The sequence below is a fragment of the Heterocephalus glaber genome, unplaced genomic scaffold (assembly GCF_053883595.1).
Source record: "Heterocephalus glaber isolate CG9 unplaced genomic scaffold, H.glaber_assembly_v1.0 deba00001472, whole genome shotgun sequence".
NCBI classification, from domain to species: domain Eukaryota; kingdom Metazoa; phylum Chordata; class Mammalia; order Rodentia; family Bathyergidae; genus Heterocephalus; species Heterocephalus glaber.
The window spans coordinates 15,771,950-15,794,749 of record NW_028258315.1 but is presented as its reverse complement, the minus strand read 5'-3'; the positions used below and the strand labels follow the sequence as shown (position 1 = coordinate 15,794,749).

General features: G+C 40.9%; 2 long non-coding RNA genes across 2 annotated transcripts in view; one reads left to right on the top strand and one right to left on the bottom strand.

Moving 5' to 3' along the window:
• The window catches only part of LOC110349767 (uncharacterized), a 32,063-nt gene extending 23,941 nt beyond the window's left edge, over positions 1-8,122 (top strand). The window contains exon 3 of the long non-coding RNA XR_002395992.2: positions 6,642-8,122. This is a non-coding gene — a long non-coding RNA (uncharacterized LOC110349767). The remainder of the gene's footprint in view (positions 1-6,641) is intronic.
• Positions 8,123-16,248: 8,126 nt separating this feature from the next.
• On the bottom strand, positions 16,249-18,883 carry LOC147826211 (uncharacterized). The gene is made up of 2 exons (XR_015439326.1): positions 17,212-18,883; positions 16,249-16,492 (listed from the first exon to the last, which is right to left on the bottom strand). It is a non-coding gene; the product is annotated as an uncharacterized LOC147826211 (long non-coding RNA).
• Positions 18,884-22,800: the final 3,917 nt, after the last annotated feature.

The window sequence follows — 22,800 nt, the reverse complement described above, 5'->3', positions numbered from 1 at the left end:
CATTTAATGCTATAAATGTCCCTTTCAATACTGCTTTAACTTCTTCCCAAAATTTTGTTGCATGGTATTATTATTTACATTCAGTTCCATGTATTAGTTTCTCTTGAGATTTCCTCTTTGACACCAGAATTATTTAGAATTCTGGTCTTTAGTTTCCAAGTGTTGGGGATTTTCTATTTTCTATTATTTTTAAAATTAATTTTATTGGTACATTTTAGTATACACTATAATGACATTCATCATTGGATATTTGCACCTTTACATACTCCCTTGGTTCTTATTTCTTCCCCATTCCCCTGCCCTCCCTTCAACCCTTCCACCCCTCCCTATTTACAAAGATTTTGTTTCTATTTTTTCATTTTCTCATATTAATTCCATTCCCTTCTTTCCTTTCCCTACCCCTCCCACTTCCCCTTCCCCTTTGCCCCTTTTCTTCCTGTTTCACATTATCTATTATACTTTTTAGTCCTTAAGGTATTCTATTTTCTATTATTGATTTCTAGTTTGATTCCATTGTGGTCAAAGGACATTTGTTGAGCTTTGTTGTATAGTGCAGAATACAGCTTATGTTGGTGCATGTGAACACTTGAAAGAAAGAGTATGTATTCTATTGTTCTACAAAGACAAATTAGAATTATGATGGATGATATTGACAAGATTTTCTGTATATCTGTGGATTTTCTGCCTACTTGTTCTATAAATTGCTGAGAGAAAGGATTGCAATTTCCTAATGTAATTATGTGTTTTTCTTTTATATCAATTTTGTTTCACGTATTTTCTAGTTCTGTTGTTTGGTATAGATATTTAGGATTTGTATATAATATCTTTCTCTGTCTTGAGTGATTTTCTTTATTCTGACATATGTGCTGTCTGATGATAATATAGCCACACCTGCTTTCTTTTGATTAGTGTTCTCATGATGTATCTTTTTCCATCCTACTAGTTTCAACTTGCATATATAGTTATATATGAATTGAATTTCTTGTACATAACATATAGTTGAGTCATTTTAATCTATGCTGCCAATCTATATTTAGTCTACCTACATCTAGTGTAATTATTGTTGTGCTGAGGCTTAAGTCTGCCTTGTTAGTTTATTTTTGTTTTTCGTCTGTTTTCTTTCTTTCTGCCTTCCTAGTGAATACTTAACATTCCTTAAGAATTCCATTTTTATTCATTTATAGTGCTTTTGAGACTGTGGCTTTGCATAGCTTTTATAGTGGTTGTTCTAAATATTATGCTATATTTACATAACTTATCACAGCCTATTGGTGCAGCTATTTTACCAGTTCTATTACAGTGAACTATTAAGTTCCCTTTATGTCTTTTTACTCTAGCCCTTAAAAATATAATTGTCTTAATTATTTTCTCTATGTGTATTTAGAACCATATCAAACAGTTTTATAATTTTCATTTTTGTGATAAAATGTATTTAGAAAACTCAAGAAGAGATGAAAGATTTAACATATTTTTATTTTTGCTTACTAGGCTTTTCTTTCCTTCCAATGTTTAGAGAGCTTCCTTGAGCCATTCTTACAGGGTAGGTCTGCTGGTGGCAATTTTTTTAGTCATTTTTTCATCTGAAAAGAGTTTGATTTTGCCTTCATGCATGCAAAGTTATATCCCTTGGACATATAATTCTTTCTCAGTATGTTAAAAATATTGTGCTACAGGGTTTCTGACTAGAAATCTGCTGCCATTCAAATTGTTTTTCCCTTATAGGTGAAGTGTCATTTCTCCTTTGTTGTTTTCAAGAATTTTTTATCTGCCTGTAGTTATCAGAGGTTTTGTTGTCATGTGCCTTGAAGTGAATTTCTTTGCATTTATCCCACTTGGGGTTTGGTCATCTTCCTTAATCTATATGTTTATACATTTTGCCAAATTTGAGGAATTTTCACCCATTATGCCTCCAAGTACATTTTTTTTAGCCTTGTTCCCTGTTAATCCCTCCTTTCCCTCCAGAGATATTCTGCTGATATGAATATTAGACCTTTTGTAAAACTTCTACAAGTCTCCTTTATTTGGGGTTTTTTTCCTTTTCAGTGCATTTTCTCTGTCATTTAGATAGTTTCTACTCTATGTTCCATGTGACAGATACTTTCTTTATTTTATGACTCAGCTCATCCACTAAGCTATTTGTTTTGGTTACTTTATCTTCCTAAAATTTCCACTTTATTCTTCCTGTATCTTCTAATTCTTTGCTGAGATTTTCTGTTTTTTCATTTTTATAACTGGTCATTGAAACATTTTTAAATGCTTTAAAATCTTTGTCAACAATTTTAACATATATCTTAGCTACCTCTTGCCATCTCTTGACTCTATTTTTTCTTTCAGGGATTTTTCATCACTGAGATCTTCTTAGTTCTTGGTATGAAAGAGTAGAAGTGGAATAGGATCCCTGATTAATTCACCCAGATACCCGTACAAGCCTTGACTCCTCACTCCCCTTAATCCCTAAATCTAAAAAATCACCACACTCTTCATTATACTTCCATTGTGTCTCAGTCATCTTGGACTACCAAATCAAAATACTGCAGATTGGGCAGCTTAAACGATAGATGTTTATTTTCTCATAGTTCCAGAGACTCAGGGTGTAAGGTCAAGAATCCAGCATGGTTGGTTTTGGTGAGGGCTCTCTTCCTGGCTTAGAGCTGGTCCACCTTCTTGCATGTCCTCACATGGCAGGCAGGGAGAGAGAGGGATTAAGGAGTGTAAGCTCTCTTCGGTCTCTTTAGAAGCACAATAACCTCATTCTGAGGGCCCTATCCTATGAGCTCATCAAGACCTAGTGATTTCCAAAGCTTCATTCACAACACCCTGACAATTAAGGCTTCAGCATGTGAACTTGGGGCAGGAAACACTTCGGTTCATAACACCTTGCTCTGGAATTCTTCTGCCTTTTCCAACTCTATTGCTATTTTGTTGTTATTGCTGTTGCTGTTGTTGGTGGTATTTCCCAGAATACTTTAATTTCCCAAGTAGCCCCTTTGAGTACATTATCCTTCTCAACGCCGTTCTCCATACTGCAGCTAGACTGATACATCTGAGGCAGAAATCAGTCTTCATTAGTCTCCCACAAATGACACTGCAGTGGTTTCTGATTGATTTTAAGTCCGTTGAAGGGTGTAGGTTCTGATTGACTACATTAAGGTGACACACCTTAATACAGCATCAGAATCCTTTCATGTTTGGGTCCCTGCTTGTCTCTCTGACTCAATCTCTCTTCCCTTGTACTCAGTGATACTTCCATGGTTTGGCAGTTAGAGGTTGCTGAATACAAAATGTTTACTGAATGTTCCTCATTCTCAGGACTCAACTGAGGAATCACCTTTTCTAATAAGCACTCTATGACCCTTTAAGGCTGGATAGAGTGTCTTTTTTTAAATGCCTCATAGTTCTCTGTGTCCAGTATATCACATAGCCCAGTCCGTCGTAATGGTTTTTTTCTTGTCTGTCTTCCCTACTTGGCCATAAGCTCTTTGAAGGCAGTAGCTGGTCCCAACTCCTCTGTCTATCCCAAGTACTATGTATGGTACAGTTTTAAGCACTGGTAGATACTTCATGTTCATTTATTTATTAGCTGAAGGCGATTTGTTGCAGTCTCTCAATTTACTGGTGAGTAAGCTAACAACAAGAATTTAAGCTATCACTAAAACAAAACCAATCTAGCAAGAAGCTCAGGAACCTGAAAATGTCACCACCTGTGGGTTAAGCATCAGTTTCCAGGTTTAGCACTGACACAGCTGAAAAAGTTAACTTTAGTCAAATTATTTACCCTCTTTGTACCATCATCTATAAAATTAAAGGATCAGACTAAGTCACCTCCTAAGGTTCTTTTGATGCTAAAGTTTTATAGTTCCATGTAAGGATAACATAAATATTAGGTTGGAATTTCTCAGAAATCGTAAGAGTTGGTTGGTTATTTATTTTTCTAACAGAAAAGGATTTTGGTATAGCTCATGTTTTTTAAAAAACCTATGCATTAACTATTTCTCTTCCCTATCCATCCATTTATTTAACATTTATTAAGTACCTAATGTATACCAAACATATAATTCTTTTCATTTGAGGTATTTCATTTGTGCTGATTTTTAAAAAATACACAAAAAGAACAAAATTCTTTGTAAGGACAATTTGACACACAGTTTCCAAAGTTCAGACAGAAATGCAGTGCATTCATAAAGAAAAAATATATACAGAGCACCAAAAACTGTTCTATTCAATTGCATTTGGAAATAGTTACATAACTATTCCATTGAACAGGCATGACTCATAGGATATAATCAATCAAAATAACACTTCAAATTTATTCTGTGAACTTAACTCTTGCTCTGCTTTTAAGTGAAATTTAGAATAAATTTCATTCTTCTGGTCACTTCCAGGTGATAAGATATCCTAATTAAAATTCTAGTAACTGAAATGTCTAGATTCATGTGACAGTAAGGCATTAATTTAGCTGTGAATTTGTCTTCTTCCTTCTCTGTCTTGGCCTCCTGCTTTGGGTAGAGGGAGCAGCCTGAGGCCTGTCCCCCTACTTCAGTTTGTGGAGGGTTTTTTTAGCCTTCCCTGGAGTTAGAATACTGGGAGGAATATGAGAAAGGGGGAGCTGGACACTGCTTACCTGATCAGCACTGCTGTGGAGATCCAGACCACTGTTCTCTGACCTTGACAGGCATCCAAAGTTGCCTCTCTTACAGGTCTTGTGTGAGGTTTTTGGAGACCCTTAGGGGTAGGGCATCTTTCTCTCTCTTTTTTTTTTTTTTTGGTACCGGGAATCGAACTCGGGTCCTTGCGCTTGCGAGGCAGGCGGCAGAACCACTGAGCTAAACCCCCAGCCCAAGGGCATCTTTCACCTGCATTTTCCTATGGAAGGACAAACACATTTTCTTATCATTGATCATTTACTCTTTCCTCAGCCTCCGGGACTCCAGCACCATCTCCACCTTCTGTCTGTTGTGTTCTGCTTATTCTGTTCCAATGGCCCATAACTGACACAATATTGCATGGTTTCTCTTCTATAAGACAAATAAAGTATAAATAAAAAGCAAAATAGGGCCGGGGATATAGCTCAGTGGTTCCGCCGCCTGCCTCGCAAGCGCAAGATCCTGAGTTCAATCCCCAGTACCAAAAAAAAAAAAAAAGAAGAAGCAAAATAAGAGCTAGATAATAGGAAACAGGGAGATAGATCTTTTGCAGAAGAAATGGGGTCCAAGAGGTGGAAGAGAGGGAGAGGAAGGGAAAGGGATGAAAAAAGAATTAAGATGTGTTATGTACATATACCGACTCTTCACAATGAAAGAAACCACTGTATATTGCAAACACCTACTGATAAAAATTAAAATTTACAGAAAGCGAACAGCCCATGGTCTGATCCAAGGGAACAACTCATCCTCTCTTTGCCCAGTAGCCTTGGGGGAAGGATACAGAACACATAGGCTTCTCTGTACAAAACATCCCTCTCCTTTCATGTCTAGTTATACTATTTTAAAATGTACTTTTGATTTATATAAGGGGTTTAAATGCCACATAATCAGGCTATGAGAATTTCTTTTACAATTTTTTGCAGGGGTGCTGGGAATTGAACCCAGGAGCTTAGAAGTGCTAAGCACCCGCTGGACCACTGAGCTACACCTCAAACCCCAAACCCCTCCTTTTAAATATTGCAGAGTGAGGGTTTCATGCATCACTTTAAAGTGTAATTCTTCTATAGCACACAGTACTGGCCTTGTGCTGCTAGACTGACTCATTTCCAAACCCAGCTTTGGCACACACTTGCCACATCCTTGCGACAAGTAGAAGTTTTCTTCTCCAGTTTCATAATCTAAAGGAAAGCTTCCATCAAGTTCCTGTGTCATTCGATTATTTTCATAATCTGGATTTTTGGCATTGTATTAGTTTGACCTGGAGGCTAAAACCAGGGTCACCACTCCTCCTGAGGGTCCAAGGCAAAATCTGTTCTACGCTTAGTCGGGTAGGGCTACTGTAACTGAATACCATAGCCAGGCCGGCTTAAACAACAAATATTTACTTTGCACAGCTCTAGAGGCTGAGAAGTCCACCATCCAAGTGCTGATAGGCCCAGTGTCTGATGGCGTTGAGGGGGCCATCTTTTCATACCTTCACATAGCCAAGAGAAAAATAATCTCTTGTGACTCTTCTTAGAAGAACATGAGTTCCATTCGTGAGAGCACTACCCTCACGATGAGACAGAACAAAATGGAGGCCCCACCCATCCATTTTATTTAACAGCCAGAGCGGGCATGAGCAAACTGACAGCTGTCTTTCCCCTATTCCTTACTCCCAGTTGCCTCCCCAAGGGTGGCCTTCGGCAACTAGTCCCAGGGTCTTCCTGATACTCCTGGGTGATTTCAGCACTGTCCTACAAGCCTCATGGACGGGACCTGACTCAGCTGATAGCTGTAACTTTCCTCCCAGTGCCACCACTCCAGGAGTCATTGCCATGTCTCTGAGGGGCTCAGAAAACCATGCTTGACAGGGCAAAAGTTGGGGAGGAACTGGGGCCCATTGCTTGTATCCACGAAATCCCTAAACCCCAAGAGGTCCTAATCAACAAGGCTAGTCCTCATATAGACTCCTCAAAAGTGGCAGCAGTCACAAGTCCTGCCCTGCCATTTTCACAGGGACAGGAGCTATCAATCAAGCAGATGCTTCTCCCAGAGTCCCACCAGACTGTAGGCATGACTGCTGTGCCTGTCCCAGATGACCCCAGCTCCTCCAAGAGATATCTGCCTTGGCCACAGCAGACTCAAAGTTCGGACCAATTCTGGATGTCTCCACTCTGCTGCCACTCCTGATGATCCTGCCATGTAACATCCAGGTGACTCTTTCCTTTCTATCATTACTTTGAAGATTCTCAAGCAGGTCCACAAAATATATAAGACTATATATACACAGCTTGCTGCTGCTCTCTGTAAGAGGAGAGCTCCCCCACATTCCTCAGGCCAGTTGAATGGGCTCCCTCCTATGCACCAGTCCTGTGGGCTGCAGTTGAAGTCCAACAAAAGCCTTATTCAGGCAGTCCTATAAATCTACTCATGATCCTCAGCTCAGGTAGTGTGACAGAGCAGGTCATGTTACAACAATCTGTAAACACTGGAGGATACTATCCCTGAAGAGTTCCAGGGTCTAACAGCAGAAACCAGCAAAGACTGGCAGCACTGGCCAGCGATGACCAGCATCAACTGGCAGTGACTGGCAGTGATAATCAGCAGAGACCAGTTGCATTTGGTGGAGACCAGGGGAAACCTGTAGAGACCCACCAAGAATCACAGAGAGACATCAAAAACTGCCGGGAGAACTCCAGAAAGCTGGCAAAGGAGGCAATGAGCCTTGGCTGCCAAGGAGCTGATGGAGTGGCCATGGGTTCTGAGAGCTGTAACTCTAAGGACAGAGGGTCACTGGCACTCAAAGCCCAGAGCCACTAAGGGAGCTGCACTTTGCCAATGTGTGGTTTTCATCTGAACTGAGGAAAAGAACCCTTGGTTGATTGGCAACACTTATCTAAATACCTCCCAAATGCCCCACTTCCAAATGCTATCACACTGAGGGCTGAGGGTCAGGATTTCAACATATTAAAGGGGGGCGGCATTCAGTCCCTAGCACAAGCCTCTATCCCAGCTTCTAGTGGCCTCTGGCAGTCCTTGGCATTCTTTGGCTGGTAGCTGTGTCTCTCTACTTTCTGCCTTTCTTCACATGGCTGTCTCCTCCCTGTGTATGACCGCATCTCTGGGTTGCTTGTAAGGACATTAGTTATTGGATTTAGGTGTTACTTTAATTCAGTCTGACATCACCTTAACTAAATTACATCTCCAAAGGCTCCATTTCCAAGTAAAGTCATACCACATTAACAGATTCTGAGCTGGCATGAATTTTTGGTGTGAGGAAGGACAATATCCAGTACAATCATTATAATATTTTTGATAGAAAGGTTTAAAATCATGGCAAATATGATGGTGCACACCTTTTATCCCAAATAATGTTTTACAAAATAGAGGGATTACTTTAACCATGGGAACGCCTATGGCAATGGGTAGCTCTGAGTGTTTTTAAAGTGCATAGATCTCAGTATTCATTCATGGAGGAATGTGACAAAGGAAGCACCAGCCAGTTTAATATGCATGATATGAATAATCATAGCTACCCCAGAGATAACAGAGCTGATGTTTTTTCACAGCCAAATCCTCAGAAGGATGATTTGATATTTGTTGGTTTTGTCCTGTAACTTGTAAAACAAAAGATATATGAACAAGACAAATGACATTGGAATTCTGAGTGGTTTCACTAGAACTACACATACTTCAGTTGTGCCAGTACTTTTAGTGATACAGTATTCTGTAGGATAATCAAGTTTTAAACTTCTGCAACGTTTTCACAATTCTCTTCTAGGAACATCCTCCTCACCTCTATGGGGAATCCCTTTTTCTAAACATTTGAAAGGTTGGTTGGAAACTTGTTCAAATGATGACATAAAAGCAGTCATTAAACTGAAAATACTTAAAGAAAACCTTCATGATATTCCTCAAAATTGGGCTTTTTACATAAACTTCAAATGCAGCTTCTTCATAACTTATCAAATAATGTCTGTCATGAGAAAATTTGGACCTGAAGAAAGGGTGCAGTATGAATGCAAATTATGAATACTTAATGGTACCGTGTTATATTCCCTATCTATTTATTCCTCCTAGTCTTGGGTAACTTCCTCTTGGGACTTTTGATTTTGCTGAGCCAATAGTGTCTTTGAGAAATACACATACACACGTATGTATACATGCACATTCACACACATATACACATACATATATGCACGTGTATATATGTACATATACACATACGTATAATACGAACACATCCATCCTGCTAATTCAATGATATCATCATGCACCTGTAAAACTTGGAGTGACTGCTGGGCAGGGTGGCTCACGCCTGTTATCCCCGCACTCAGGAGGGTGAGGCAGCCGGATCACCATGAGTTTGAGGCCAGCTTAAACTACCATGCCATTTGCGAGACTCAGTCTCAAAATAACAAAATAAACAAACAAAAGAATGGAGTGACTTCACTAAAGAACAAGTATTTATCATTCTAATGATTTCAGACATTTTAAAAACTGTCTTTTACCTCTGTTTTGCATATTACAATCCTCCCTCAGTATCTGTTGGGGACTGATTCCAGGACCCCCAAAGCTGAATATGCTCAAGTCTCTTATAAAAATGATGTAGTGTTTGCATATAACCTGTATGCAGCCTTCCCAATTCCTTGTCTCTGAGTTACTTATAACACCTAATACAATGTAAATGCCATGCAAGTAGTTGTTCAACTGTATTGTTTAAGGAATATTGACAAGGAAAAAAGTCTGCTTGTTCAGTTCAAATGCAATTTATTTTTCCTGATATTTTCCAACTACAGTTGGTGTGAAACTCACAAATACAGAGGGCTGGCTACTTCCTTTCTGAATGTGCTAAGCACTGCCCTGTGTATACTTTTATATGTGCAAATTGAGTCAATGGATACTTATCCATTCTTTCTGTGCAAATGATTTATGCCAAATTTAAATTTCCCTTTGTATAATTGTTTTCTTTATATCTTATTGTGTTACCCATCTTCATTCTAAGTTGTGTTTATTTTCTTCTGTAAGACATTTGGATTTCTGGTGAAAAGTGTTATGTATGTAAATAATGGAAACAACACCCACATCATTATTTTGCTCCTGGGGTGCTGCCACACTTCTTTCTGGTTTCTTTCTCCTCCTCCTCCTCTATTTTTTTTTTTCAAATCACCACAAGAAGAGTTCTTAGGAATAGAAATGATGCAACAGTCTTAAAAATACAGTAAGTGCTTTCTTATTAATCAATGGAGAATAATAGCCATTTAAAAATTGGCTTCCATATCTGATAGCCAACTTGATTGAACTGCATGATATTTTGTGTTGGTTTGAAACACAGAAGTAGATGCCCTGTAATCCCTATAACTTAGGGACTACCATAAATTAAGCATGGCAGGAGGTAAAGTGCCAACAGTCAGAGTGAAATGGTCATGTGGTAGTCAGAGAAATTTTTGAGCTTCCACATGGATTGGCTTGTTTTTATAAAATAAATCAGGCAAGAAAGATATTTTTCTTCCTTGGAAAAAAAGGTCAAACATATCACTTATACAAAACCATTAAGCCTGTTTTTACCATGGAGGACTTTTAGAATATCTTTTACCTAAAGAGTTCCAGGGACAGACTTTGGAATTTTAGAAACAGGCCCATGGAGTTATGGAGCCATTAATGTTACGAAAGAGCGGGGTCGTGGCCTGCTTCCATTGGTGTCTTCTGGCATCTTCCTCTCTGTAGGAGACATTTGGGAACAGAGAAGGCTGGGGCCAGAGGGAAGAAATCAGTATGTGGTGCAACAGAGGCCACTGAGCCTGCCTTCAGAAGCCTTCCATCCTCCGGGGGCAGCAGGCAGGCCAGTGTGCAGCGGTCAAAGGCATGACTAGCTCCATCTGAGTGAGCTCCATCTGCCAGCAGAGCACAGTTCTGGAAAAAGTCCAAGTGACAACCCTCAAAATCAGGCATGGTTCCAGCTGATCAGTCCAGTCACCTCAGGCCCCTCGCCAGAAGCTGAGAAAGGAGGAGGAAATCGCATCCTGCTTTCCAAGTGAACTTAGGAGCTCAAGAGTTTGGCAGAGAATCAGGACCCAATCCAAGGGAGCTGGGGTCCAGGACAAGGATCCAACCCCTGAAGAGAACTGAAACATTTAGCAGAGAAACTGAGGCAGATTGGGACACACAAGGCTTTGGCCAAAGTGGTAAGACAATACTGAAACTTGGAGTCAACTGGGAGTAATCAGATTTCCAGATCTCTAGGAAACCAAACCAGTTCCCTATATTCATAGATCTGAGCTCAGATGATGCTGGTCAGGTCTGACTCAGACTGGCTGGGAACCACTAAGGGCCTCTCGTACTCTGATGTGTGTAAGAATTACCAGGAGTCTGTACTAAGATGCAAGTTCTAGTTGGGTCGGTCTGAGCTGAGGGCCCGGATTCTGAGTTTCTAACAGAATCCCTGCTGATACATAGGTTGCTAGATTTTTTTTTTGGTACCGGGGCTCGAACTCGGGACCTTATGCTTGCCAGGCAGGCGCCGGAACCACTGAGCTAAATCCCCAGCCCAATGTTGCTAGTTTTCTAGAAGAGCAGAATTCAGAGAATCACCACTGGCTATTATTCCCTTAATGCCAGGCCACTGCTCTCCACCCCTTCCCCTTGCCCAATCCTTATCATTGTTATGTCTGACTACCTTCTCTTCTTTATCTCCTCCTCCAGTCCTGCTGTCCTATTGCATTTTTTTCATCCAGGACCAGTACCATAAAAACAGTTTATGTTCATAAAATAGGAGGGGAAAGATGACAAAACCTAAAACATTTTCCCATCGCCAGTTGCCATAGCCTGAGTTCTGTTGCTATCACAGAACACCGGGAACTGAGTATAGATATATAGAGTTTATTTAGCTCATGGTTCTAGGGGCTGAATAGTCCAAGAGCATTGTGCCGGCCTCCAGGGAGGCCTCATGCTGCATCATAACATGGCACAGGGCAAGTATGCTAGGTGGGGTCTCTCCCCTTCTTCTTCTGAAGCCACTGATGCCTCATCCAACCCTAATTGCCTCCAAAGGCTCCATCTCCAAAATCCAGCAACATCTGACTTTGGGGTTTATATTTCTAAAAAGTTTAGGAAGACATAAAGCATAGCATCAACACCTAGCAAAATGCTTTTTATTTTTTTAAATTATTTAAAAATTGTTTTGCAGTACTGGGGGTTGAATGAGGGCCATTGCACTACATGGCCCTCTACATCCAGCCCTTTAAAAATGTTTTATTTTGAGACAGGGTCTCACTGAGTCACTAAGTTGTCTAGACTGAGCTTGACTTTGTAACCCTCCTGCCTCAGCCTCCCAGAGTGCTGGGATCACAGGCGCGCGCCACCAATCCTAGCCATTTTTATGTTTCATAGATGCAGTTAGTCTAGTGTCTCAATGACTGTGCCAAAAAGGATACAAAGAACTTGTAGTTCCTAATTTTATTAAGAAATATCTACTGGGGCCGGGGATTTAGCTTAGTGGTTCCAGCGCCTGCCTTGCAAGTGCAAGGTTCCCAGTTCGATCCCCGGTACCAAAAGAAAGAAAGAAAGAAAGAAAGAAATATCACTGAAGACAAGTTGGAATGGTGTCATGTATTTATTTAATGTCCCTGAAAATAAATCATGCTCTATACATTTCCCCTTCCAGCACCTAATGGGTCATTAATTCCTGGCTTACACTATAAACTGATCATATGATGTGAGGCTAATTACTTAACCTTTCTCAGACAGTTTCCCCACCTATAAAATGCTATAACTTGATCCATTTTGTGTCCCTATAACAGAATACCCCAAACTGAGCAGCTAATTGTAAAGAAGTGTTTCTTATAGTTTTGGAGGCCGGAAAGGCCAAGGCCAAGGGACCCACACTAGTGAAAGCTATTTTCTAACATGGCGGAGGGCGTCACGTGATAACACAGAGGGCCAGTGTCAGCCCAGGTCTCCCTTCCTCTTATTGTAAAGCTGCCAATCCCACGATGGAGACGTCACTATGATGACCTCATCTAGCCCTGAATGCCACCAAGGCCCCACCTCCAGACACCATCCACATAGGAATTTAGGAATTCAATTCCAGCCCATGAACTCTGGGTACACAGTCCAACCACGCCAAGGTGATACCTCCTCTTACTTTACCACAGATGATTTGTTGTTGGACTTGTATGAGATGATAAGTGAAATTGCTTCGTGAAATATCAAACGCTATATAAACACAAACTATCATTAGTGAGGATCTGAAAGTTGTGCATTTTAGAGTTTTGCACTGACCCACGTGGGTGGGGTGGGACTACCTAAGGCTTTTTGTGCTCTCCAGCTGAAGGGGCCTGGGGAAACAGTTAATCTCTTCCCAACCCCATCTCACTTCACACTGCTTTCATTCTCTAAAGAAAATACATACTGAGGACCTATATGCACCCAAAGATTCAGGGCCTAGAACCTTTTAGATATACTGAGCCCCCAAGCTGCAACCTACTTATTTATTGCAAAGTACCAACACTGCAGTTAAACCTGAATACTGAGGTTTTAGTTTAGAAAAAGCAACTCGTACATTAACACTTTTGTCTTAAAAGAAAAACACAATGACACATGTGCCATAGATTCACCACCATTGGCCTAGAATGACAAATGGAAAATAGATCTGACCCTGACTATTTGGAGCTTATGGATTATAGGGTACAAGGTACGGTGAATGCTTAAATTAAAATAAAATTTATTACAGTAAAAGACACATTGCTATCAATCCCCCTCAAAATACTCCCACTTACTTCAAACTAATTTATCCCATCTTTCTTGCTGCTTTTTGAAGAAGTTCTGGAAGTCTTCTTTTGTGAGTGTCTTCAGTTGCACTGTTGTGAGTGCCTTCATGATGAATTGATTCAAAACATTTGCCCTTCATGGTCATTTTGACTTTGGGGAAGAGGAAGAAGTCGCATGGTACCAGATTTGGTCAATAAGGTGGATGAGGACACATGACAATGTTTTACAAGCTGCCTTTCCATCAAATGACACTTGGCAGCAGCAGTCACCATATTTTTGACCATACCACATAACAACACTGTAAACTTTCATCTTATATATGGATCACACCTCATATACAGGAATAGAAGAGAGGCAATTTCAGAATAGGGCAGCAGATGCCATGGTGGGGTGCCATAGCACTCTGGAGGGGTCACTCCCCAGGCTTTTAAAGGGTGTTTCAGGTAAAGGGAACCCCAGCGGCAAAAAAAAAAAAAGCAATATTACAGTACTTTGGGATTTTAAAAAATCCCTAGTTTGAAAACCGACTTCATAGTGCTGGCTCACACAGGTTCTGCATGAGCTCAGCATGCCACGTCTTGTAAGCAGTGTTAGGCTAATATCCTCCTGTACCTCGAGTGCCCGGCTACTGCCCCATTGGATTTCCCCATCATTGCTTGTCCTTTCCCTTTGAAAATGTAGCACTCTAAAGACATGGAAGGAAGCTTTTGGTTTTGAAGCAGCAGCATTATTAACAGAAAAGGAAAAGTCCCCCGTGAGCTTCAGCAAAATCCTGTAGATTGGTCTATGAATCAGTGTAGCTTAGGCTAAAGCAACCTCATTTCCTGAAAGCAACTCCATGGCTTTAGGCTTCCAGAGAGGCATAAAGCTGGTATCTTTACTCTTAGTTAAAGTTAAATGGAAATGGAGAAAAACGAAAGAGAAGTTCTTCTGGGAAGATATATCTTAAATGGAAAAAAATTAAGGGCTACCAAGAAATGTAGACTACATATATTTTTTTTCATTACAGGAGGTGTAGAGTATGTATCAGTTCATGAACTCAATTCTCTCCACAATTCTGGTCGCAAACCGAACTGGATGAGAACTGAATCAAATTTCCCCATAAGGTCAACATTGAACCTAACCACTGAATTTGTTAAAATGATAAGTATCACTGGGTAATTGCACTTTATGTGATTGTTATATACTCTTCATGCTGTGAAATATACTTTTGGGAAAGCCCATGATGCAGAAAGTACAACTTTTTTTATAAAGTGGGCATTCACATAACTACAAGAAGAAACAGCACATCCTGGAAGCCCTGCATCCACCCCTTCCCAGTCATAGACCACTCCCCCTCAGGAAGTCCCCACTGTCCTGACTTTCATGCTAACCCTTTTTTTTTTTCTGCTTTTCATTATACTTTTACCACCAAAGTCTATGTTACTAAATACTAATATTTTTTCCTGCTTTTAAAACGTTATATGGGAGCATATGATTTCTTGGTCCTCTATTTCTCACCGTGATGCATCTCAGTTTCATCCATGGTGCTGAGGCTATTGTGGTTTCTTTATTTTTAATGCTATAGAAGTATTCCAAGGTGGTACATGAGACACTTTACTTATCTACTGTACTATTGATGGATATCTTGGCTTGCTTTCCGTTTGAGGCTCTTATGAATACAGTTGTTCTTCTTCTGATGCTCACATGAGAATAATTTCTGTTGGATATTTAGACCCCAGGGGTGGAAACCTGGGTGATCAGATACGCATGTCTCTAACTTCAGTAGGCAATGCAAAAGAGCCAAGAGCAATGTACATTGCCTGTAGTGATGAGTGAGTGTTTCTACTGTCCTATGATGGGGTTTAGTTTCTTGTTTTTCTTAGGCTTATCTGAATTTTCTATTTTTCTCCATCATTAATATCTATTGGTTTAAATCAAACAAGATGCTATTCTAATACCTTTAGAAATTATCTTTCCCATTGAAATATTCTTTTTAAATATTTTAATTAAAACAAATCATTCTTATAGATAAAGCATACAGATCACATGTATAAAGCCTAGTGTGTTATCACAAGGAACACACTTCTGTGACCACCACCTAGGTCAGAACAGAACTTTCTAGCACCCTGAAACCCTTCTAATCGCAGTTTTGGCCTCATCAAAAGAACACTACTATACTGATCTGTGACACAATCATTTTGTATGCTTTTGAACTTCCTACAAATAGAACAATCCAGCTAGCATTATCTTGTGCCTAGCCTCTTCTATATTTTCCAGCACTATGAGATTCATCCTGCTGATGATGTAGAGTAACTTGTTCCTTTGTTTCTGACCTCAGGAAACTGATCTGCTCATCACTTCTTAGGCCCATGGATTGTACTGATCAACAGAGCCACATATGGAGTAAAACACTACATGGCCATTTGTATCTGTGTTGTTTCCACTATCTGCATGCTGTGAGCTGAGGTTGGAGAGGTAGTGATGAGATGTGTATGTCAACTACCCTCTGACCTTGGTAATGGAGTTGTTTCTTGATGATAATGAGTACTTGCCCTTCTATCCAAAATGCTGAACAGCATCACATCCTGGACAGCCCACTTTTATGTGCAGATTTCACTTGGGAGTGCCGGGATACAACTGGTGTCTGGGTACTGGAACTGTCGTTGGCCTTCAGGCAGGGATAGTTTCAAAGCTGTGTTATCACACAGTGGAACACAGCACTGTGAGTAAGAATCATAGCTTCAACACACTGTAGAAGAACAATCCTAAAGGTGTCTTCCAAAGGAAAGGTAAAATCAACAGCATACGATTTTTGCTCTCTCACACAAGCAATGTTCAACACTTCCTCATAAAACAATTGTTTATGTCTAGCTCTTGTTTTCATTTCAAACAGTGTCAACTGAACTCTTAAAATGGAATCTTGATGTTAATCGACATTTTTAGAGCAGCCAAACAGGCTCTCAGATGGAAACTCTCTGTATGTGAATTCATCCCAAATGTAGTTTTTTCTTTCTTTCAAGGCCTTGAGCTGTAAACCTTCAATTGTCCCCGATGATATTGGCCAGATAATCAAATGTGGATCATAGGAATCATTCCCATTCGCCTTTATCTCCAATCTGTAATTAGACCATGCCAGTAGCCAGAAATTTTACCATGAGCATTCAAAATGATCAAATTGATTCTCAAAACAAAGAATGTCATAGAAAAATACAACAGGTAAAAAAAATTTTTTCACCACAAAAAAAACCAGAAAAAAAATATGACTGATGTCATAAAATGACAAATCAGAATGCTGAATGGAATTGCAAAATTTAAGGGATCTTATTGCTAAACTAGCCATCGAGGAGCTTACTGATTAACTTTTAGAAAAGAGGAAAGAACATGTTTTAAAATAGCTGACTGAGAACAGATTTTATTAGTGAACTATATAGGTATCCACTGCAAAAATGATTTATGAGTGTATAAGTCAATTTAAACTGGAATATATTTAATCTTGCAGAGCATCAACTATGCACGTTAAGAATTCATCAAGCAAGGATAAAGTGTTTTGTTAGCCTATATTTTACCAAATCCCCTTTCCTCCCACTAATTCCTGTTGCCAGAAGGAGCTGGGAGAAGTTCTTAGACCCGGAATGGCCTGGGTGGGAAGTAATTGTGTCAGGCTCCTGGTTCTTTTCTGCCAGTGCCTTCTAATTCTTATCCACCAATCTTTCCTGCTATTTTATGAAAAGAGGATCCCAGCTGTGGCAAATAGTGCAGTAGCTATATAACCCAGACACAACCCACAGGGGGTTAGGGCTGAAATTAACAAATATATTCTAGCTTTAAACCTTACCTATAAAGAATATCAACCAGTTCCCCAAACAGCCACGAACCAGAGACTCCAAAACCTTGCATTATAAGGACCCAAGTGTGAGGACTGCCATGACCAAGGTCTTGTAGAGTTGGATTTTGTGCATCACAGCAGTGTCCTCCTTCTCTAAGTGCGAGAGGAGAGAGAGAGAGAGAGAGAGAGGTCTCAGTTTCCAGTATTGAATTTGACACTAATTGCATGATCTATGCCAATTTCCTGCAACTCTTTGGCTCTGACTCTTGTCTATAAAATGAAAAAAAAAAATTGAACTAGATTTTCCAAGGATGCTCCTGGTTCCAATAATATGGTATTGTATAAGCTGTATTTCTGAGGCTATGATTAAGTAATAGGCCTCCCTCACCACCTTTTTCTGCACCCAGTTGGATTCACCAGCATGCTTTTCTTTTTGCTGATGCACTGAGAGATGGTGGTGGAATCGGGACCCTCACTCACTCCGGTGAACAGTATCCAATGTCATCTCAAGTGGGCAGAGCACTCACTTCTCCGGGTTCTGGAATTCCCACGGTGCTGTATGGGAACATTGTGACAAAACTAAAAACATGAGAAAGGTGAGATAAAGAGGTCTGGGCTGCCACAGGTGACTATGACCCTCCCTGGAGGACTTCAGATATTATGAATAAGTGGACTTCACTTCCTTGAATGGTTACAGTTATCGTGTAGATAATGGCAATATTTAATAATAGTAACTAGAGCTCAAGAGACGATTTGAAATAGTGTATTTCCAAACACCAACAGTGAGATCTGACATCTAGGAGAATGTTTCTGCACTAAGAGGGACAGCAGATGCCACACAGAGGAGCCACAGCCTGGGAGCAAATCCACTCCATCCTACTATGAACCCTTTCTGTTTGTCAGCGAGCATGGTTCCCTACGTCTCAGTGCAGCAGCACCGTTCTGCAGTGCCATGACTAGCTATTTCGGGAGCCTAACACAGCAGGACAAATGTGCCCAAGTCCACACAGTATGACAGAAGAATTAAAAATGTATTTACCATCTGTTGGTAGTTTCCTTACAGGGATCTTTTCTTTTCCTTTCTTGTAGCTACAAATAGGGTCTTCTCACTTCCTTCCAACTTCAGAGAGCTGGGCTCTCTTCACATCTCTGAAATGTAGGCCTTACTTTTTTTTTTTTTCTTCAAATTTCTCAGACTATTGAACTCTGGAACTCTTTTAGCTTCTAGGATCATTTCCCTTAAATATAAAGTGGAAGGAACCTGTGAAAACCTTGTAGTGTTTTGCATTTTTCATGTGGCCGGTGACTTTCAGACCCTTTCCTTGGATTCTGGTTCCAGAGGACTCTGGGAAGCTTGGGGGTGGAACAAGAAGAAAGAATAAAGAATTGGGGCAAAGGCTAAAGAGGAGGGAATTAAGTCCCTAAATTAGGCTTGGGAATTCACAGTGGTCCTTTACAATCTACTTAGTCCTTATCACAGTGGGATGCTCCAGATGAGAGGCAAAATTTCTACTAGGAAAGAGTCCCAGGGATGGAGGAGTGAACTTCAAGTGTGAGTCATTTCCACCCATGTAGTAGCTGGGTAAAAAGCATAACCTGGAACATAGTTTTGTTAGCTGAGAAAACACTTAGGTTGATGTGGAGAGATAATTATTCTTCAGTGAGAACCCCTGGGCTTTAATTTCTGGGATATATGTGTTTTGTACCAAAAACATAAAACCTAAAATATAAAGGCTGTTAGATATTATTCCCTTAGCCAAAATATTGCAGTGCAATGTTGACTCTCACTGTCCTTTCCTTTCCTTCCTTCCTTCCTTCCTTCCTTCCTCTCTCCCTCTCTCCCTCCCTCCCTTCCTCTGAAACACTGAGGATTGAACCTAAGGCCTTCGCAGTGAGCTATATTGCCTTCTCTTTTTTATTTTTTAAGACAGGGTCCTCTAAGTCACTAAATTGTTCAGGCTGGGTTGGAACTTATGGTTCTCCTGCTTTGGCCTCCCAGGCAACTGGAATTATAGGTGTTTGCCACCACATCTGGTTCACTGTCCTATTTTATTCAAGTGATGACTTGTTAAAAATTTTCAGGCTACAAAGGAAAAGAACTTTACTTTAAAAGCACTGCTGGGTGATCTTGACCCTTGAGCAGGTCCTTTAAGCTTCAAGCCTCAGTTTAGTCACCTGAGATAATGAGGATCATGATGTTTACATCACTCTATTGTTGTGGGGATTAAATGAAATAGCATCCACAAAGCTCTTTCCACAGTGCCTGGCACAGAATAAAAGCTTGATAAATAGTAGCTTTTAAAAATTGTAGTTATTACAATCTGAAGATGGCTAGTTGCTATTCTCAAAACCTACTTACTATCTTGGATTTTGCTTTTAAATTTTGTTTTTTAAAAAGATGTTCATGCATTTGAGCCTGAATGTGAGACCCAGCTCATTCTAACTCAACTTTAATAGTCATATCTCATACAATTAAACCAACAAACAGTAAATAAATAGGATATGTATTACATTTGGACAAGGTGATTTGTTTTGGATTAGCTTCTAATGAGATGACCACTGCATCGAGGCTGATAATGCCTTGTGCATAGTAGGTCTTGGGAAATACTACTAAGTCATTAATTCATCTAACAGTCAATGCATATTGAGAGAGTGTCCAAAAGGTACCTAGAACTGTTCTAGATGAATAACACTGACAAAAACCTCGGCCCTCCTGACCATAAACAACAACAAAAAAGGTAAATGACATAGACTATCACAATATAACCTGTTCGTGGAATAACTGAACAGGGTGAGGTGGATCAGCAAAGTCAGCAGGTCCAATTTTAAGTAAGATGACTCCAGTGAGCTCACAGAAGAAGACAGAAGACAGAAGAAACCGTGGGCTGGGGGCAAAGACGGCATGAGATGGGAGGGCTGGAGGACGCCCTGATGGTGTAAGGCTTGGAGACCATGGAAGGTCCTGAGCAGAGTTCTGAAATCACCAATAATCTATGAATGGGGGTGGTGACAGCAGTGAGACAATGTAAAAGGCCACGGAGGTATCCTGATGAAGGACAGGGGTGATTTCGCTCTGATGTTGACAAGAAATGGTGAAAATCTAGGTATATTTTGAAGATCCAGCCAATTGAATTTGTTGGGCAGACTGGATGTGAGTTATGAACACAATAGAGGAGTCAAAGTGACCTATCTGGCTTGAGCAGTTGGAAGGATGGAGCTGCTGCTTACAAAGATGACACGACAAAGCTGTGTTAAACAGCTCCTGGTTGCCCCAGTAGAAGAGCTACCCTGGGATGCTGGGCTTGAGTGTCAGGCCGCCTTCTGCCTGCTGGGGAAAACCTCCTGAAACATGTGAGCCGACTGCTGTTCTTTGAAAGATGAGAATCAGAAAGACCGAGGTTTCATGAGCACAAATATGGAAACCCCACCCTTGGCCAGATCTGGGGAAATCAAAGGTCTGGATGCGGTGTGAACCCCCTTGCCCTGATTGCATGAGGACATTGGGGCAAATGAAAAGTTAAAAAAATGAAAGAAAGCAGCTCTGGGTTTTGGGGGGGTTTTTGGGTTTTTTTGTTTCGTTTTGTTTTGGTTGCATTTCCTTCAGTCCTTTGTTGACTTTACATACAGTGGGATGCCATTTCTGCAGACGACAGCTGCTGTGCACCCTGGAGCCCAGCAGAGGGAGCTGAGGAGGCCTGCAGGAGACTGTGCTGAGGCCTGGCCTGGGGCTCAGGGCTACACACACTGGTGCTCCCTCAGACCTCTTTCAGTAGCCTCTGTGTCTGAGATCAGAGCCAGATGCCTTTTCTGGAATGGTAGGGAGGTGATTCTAGAACTCTGTAGATAAGTCTCCTATTCCATTGGGCCCTTTGTTCACTCATATTGTCAGGGGGGCAAAGCCAAATATACTTGGAACACATTGCCTGTGAGTATCTAAAGAGGAAAGAGATAGCGCTGTGCAAGAAACAAACAGTAGAAAGAACAATGCCACAGATCCATAACCATGGCTCTTATAAGGAGGCCATATTCATTGCTAGGGCCATGGTAACAAAATACCACAAGCGGTGCCATTTAAAGCAGCAAAATGCATTCTGTCCCAGTACTGAGGGTCTGAGGTCTGAAATCAAGGTGTTCTTGGGGTCCGGCTCTCTCTCCAAGGACTCTAAGAGGAAGTCTTCCTTGGCTCTTCCCGAGGCTCCTGGCATTTGCTGGTGATAATTGATGTTCTTTGGCTTAGGGCAGCAGACTCCAGTCGCTCTCTCCACCTTCACAGGGCCATCTGCATAGTGTCTCCTCTTTGTTTCGGTGGCTTCTCTTGAGGAAGACAGTCATAATGGATTCAGAGTCCACCCTCATCCAGGAAGACCTTATCTTAACTAATTATATCTGAAAAATCCAATTCCCAGATAAGGTCACACTCACAGACACTGGAGTCAGGACCTCAATATACCTTTTGGGGGACTCAATTCAACACGCAACAGAGGGCTGTGGGAAAGGCCATAGAGAAGAGCTCAGAGAGAGAAAGAGTCCGATCATTGAAGCAACAAAGGAAAAGTCTCCGATGCTGAAACTGTGTGCCAAGGTCAGATGGGTTTGAGAGTAACAGGAAGTACTCAGATAAGAGAGGCTCTCACTTAGGATACTCTCTCCATCTGTGCTTATGCCCCTGAGTTTTTTCTGTTAGCGGTTTAAAAAAATATTGTATAAATAAAAAGAATAAGAAAATAGCACTTCTCTGACTCACACATTGGGCAGAGCCTCAGAATCTTGTGATCATCAAGAAAGACTTCACAGAAGTGTTGATGCTTGAACTGATCTCAAAGCCTGGGATAAAATCTCCATGCGAAGAAGGGGTGGGGTAGGGCTGGGAAGAGAAGAAAGATAGGACTTTCCATCTCCAGAAGAAGCATGCACAAAGGTACAAGTTTCTACGAGTGGGATGCCTTGGACCTCTTTCAGGAAGGTGTCAAGTCTTTAGGGACAGAGCTGGTGTTGTCTAGACATTGTATTAACAAACAAAGGGGCAAAATGTTTCTGGTTTTAAGAAATGCACAAATAAGGGCAGGATAACACTAGGAGCGTATATCAGGAGGAGTTAATTATTGGACACATTTGCCAAAGCACAAATATGGAAACCCCACCCTCGGCCAGATCTGGAGAAATCAAAGGGCTGGATGTGGTATAAATTCCTCTGCCCTGATTGCATGAGATCTGCCAACATTTTTCCTCTGATATATTCTTTTTTGCACAAAGGGCCGAACTGGGTTCTTAAAAACCTGATCATGAACTGAGATAGGCAATTCTGAATCATCACCAGGATCTAGGAAAATTAACTCCTCACTGATCTTCCCAGAAAAGCAACCAAGCTTGTTGCCTAAGCCCACACCAGGGTCTGGCCAGGTTTCTGTCACAAACCAACTCCCCTTTTTTGGCTGAAGAATGTACAGGATGCCAGCAAAGTTCACACTGGGTCATCTCCGTCTCTTTAAAGGCATGATGATTCATTGCTGGGATGGAGGAGAGGGGGGTAGTGAGGGGAGCGGAAGTGCTGAGCAGGGGGCGGAGCCACGCAGTTATGAAATTGACTGCAGGAAGAGC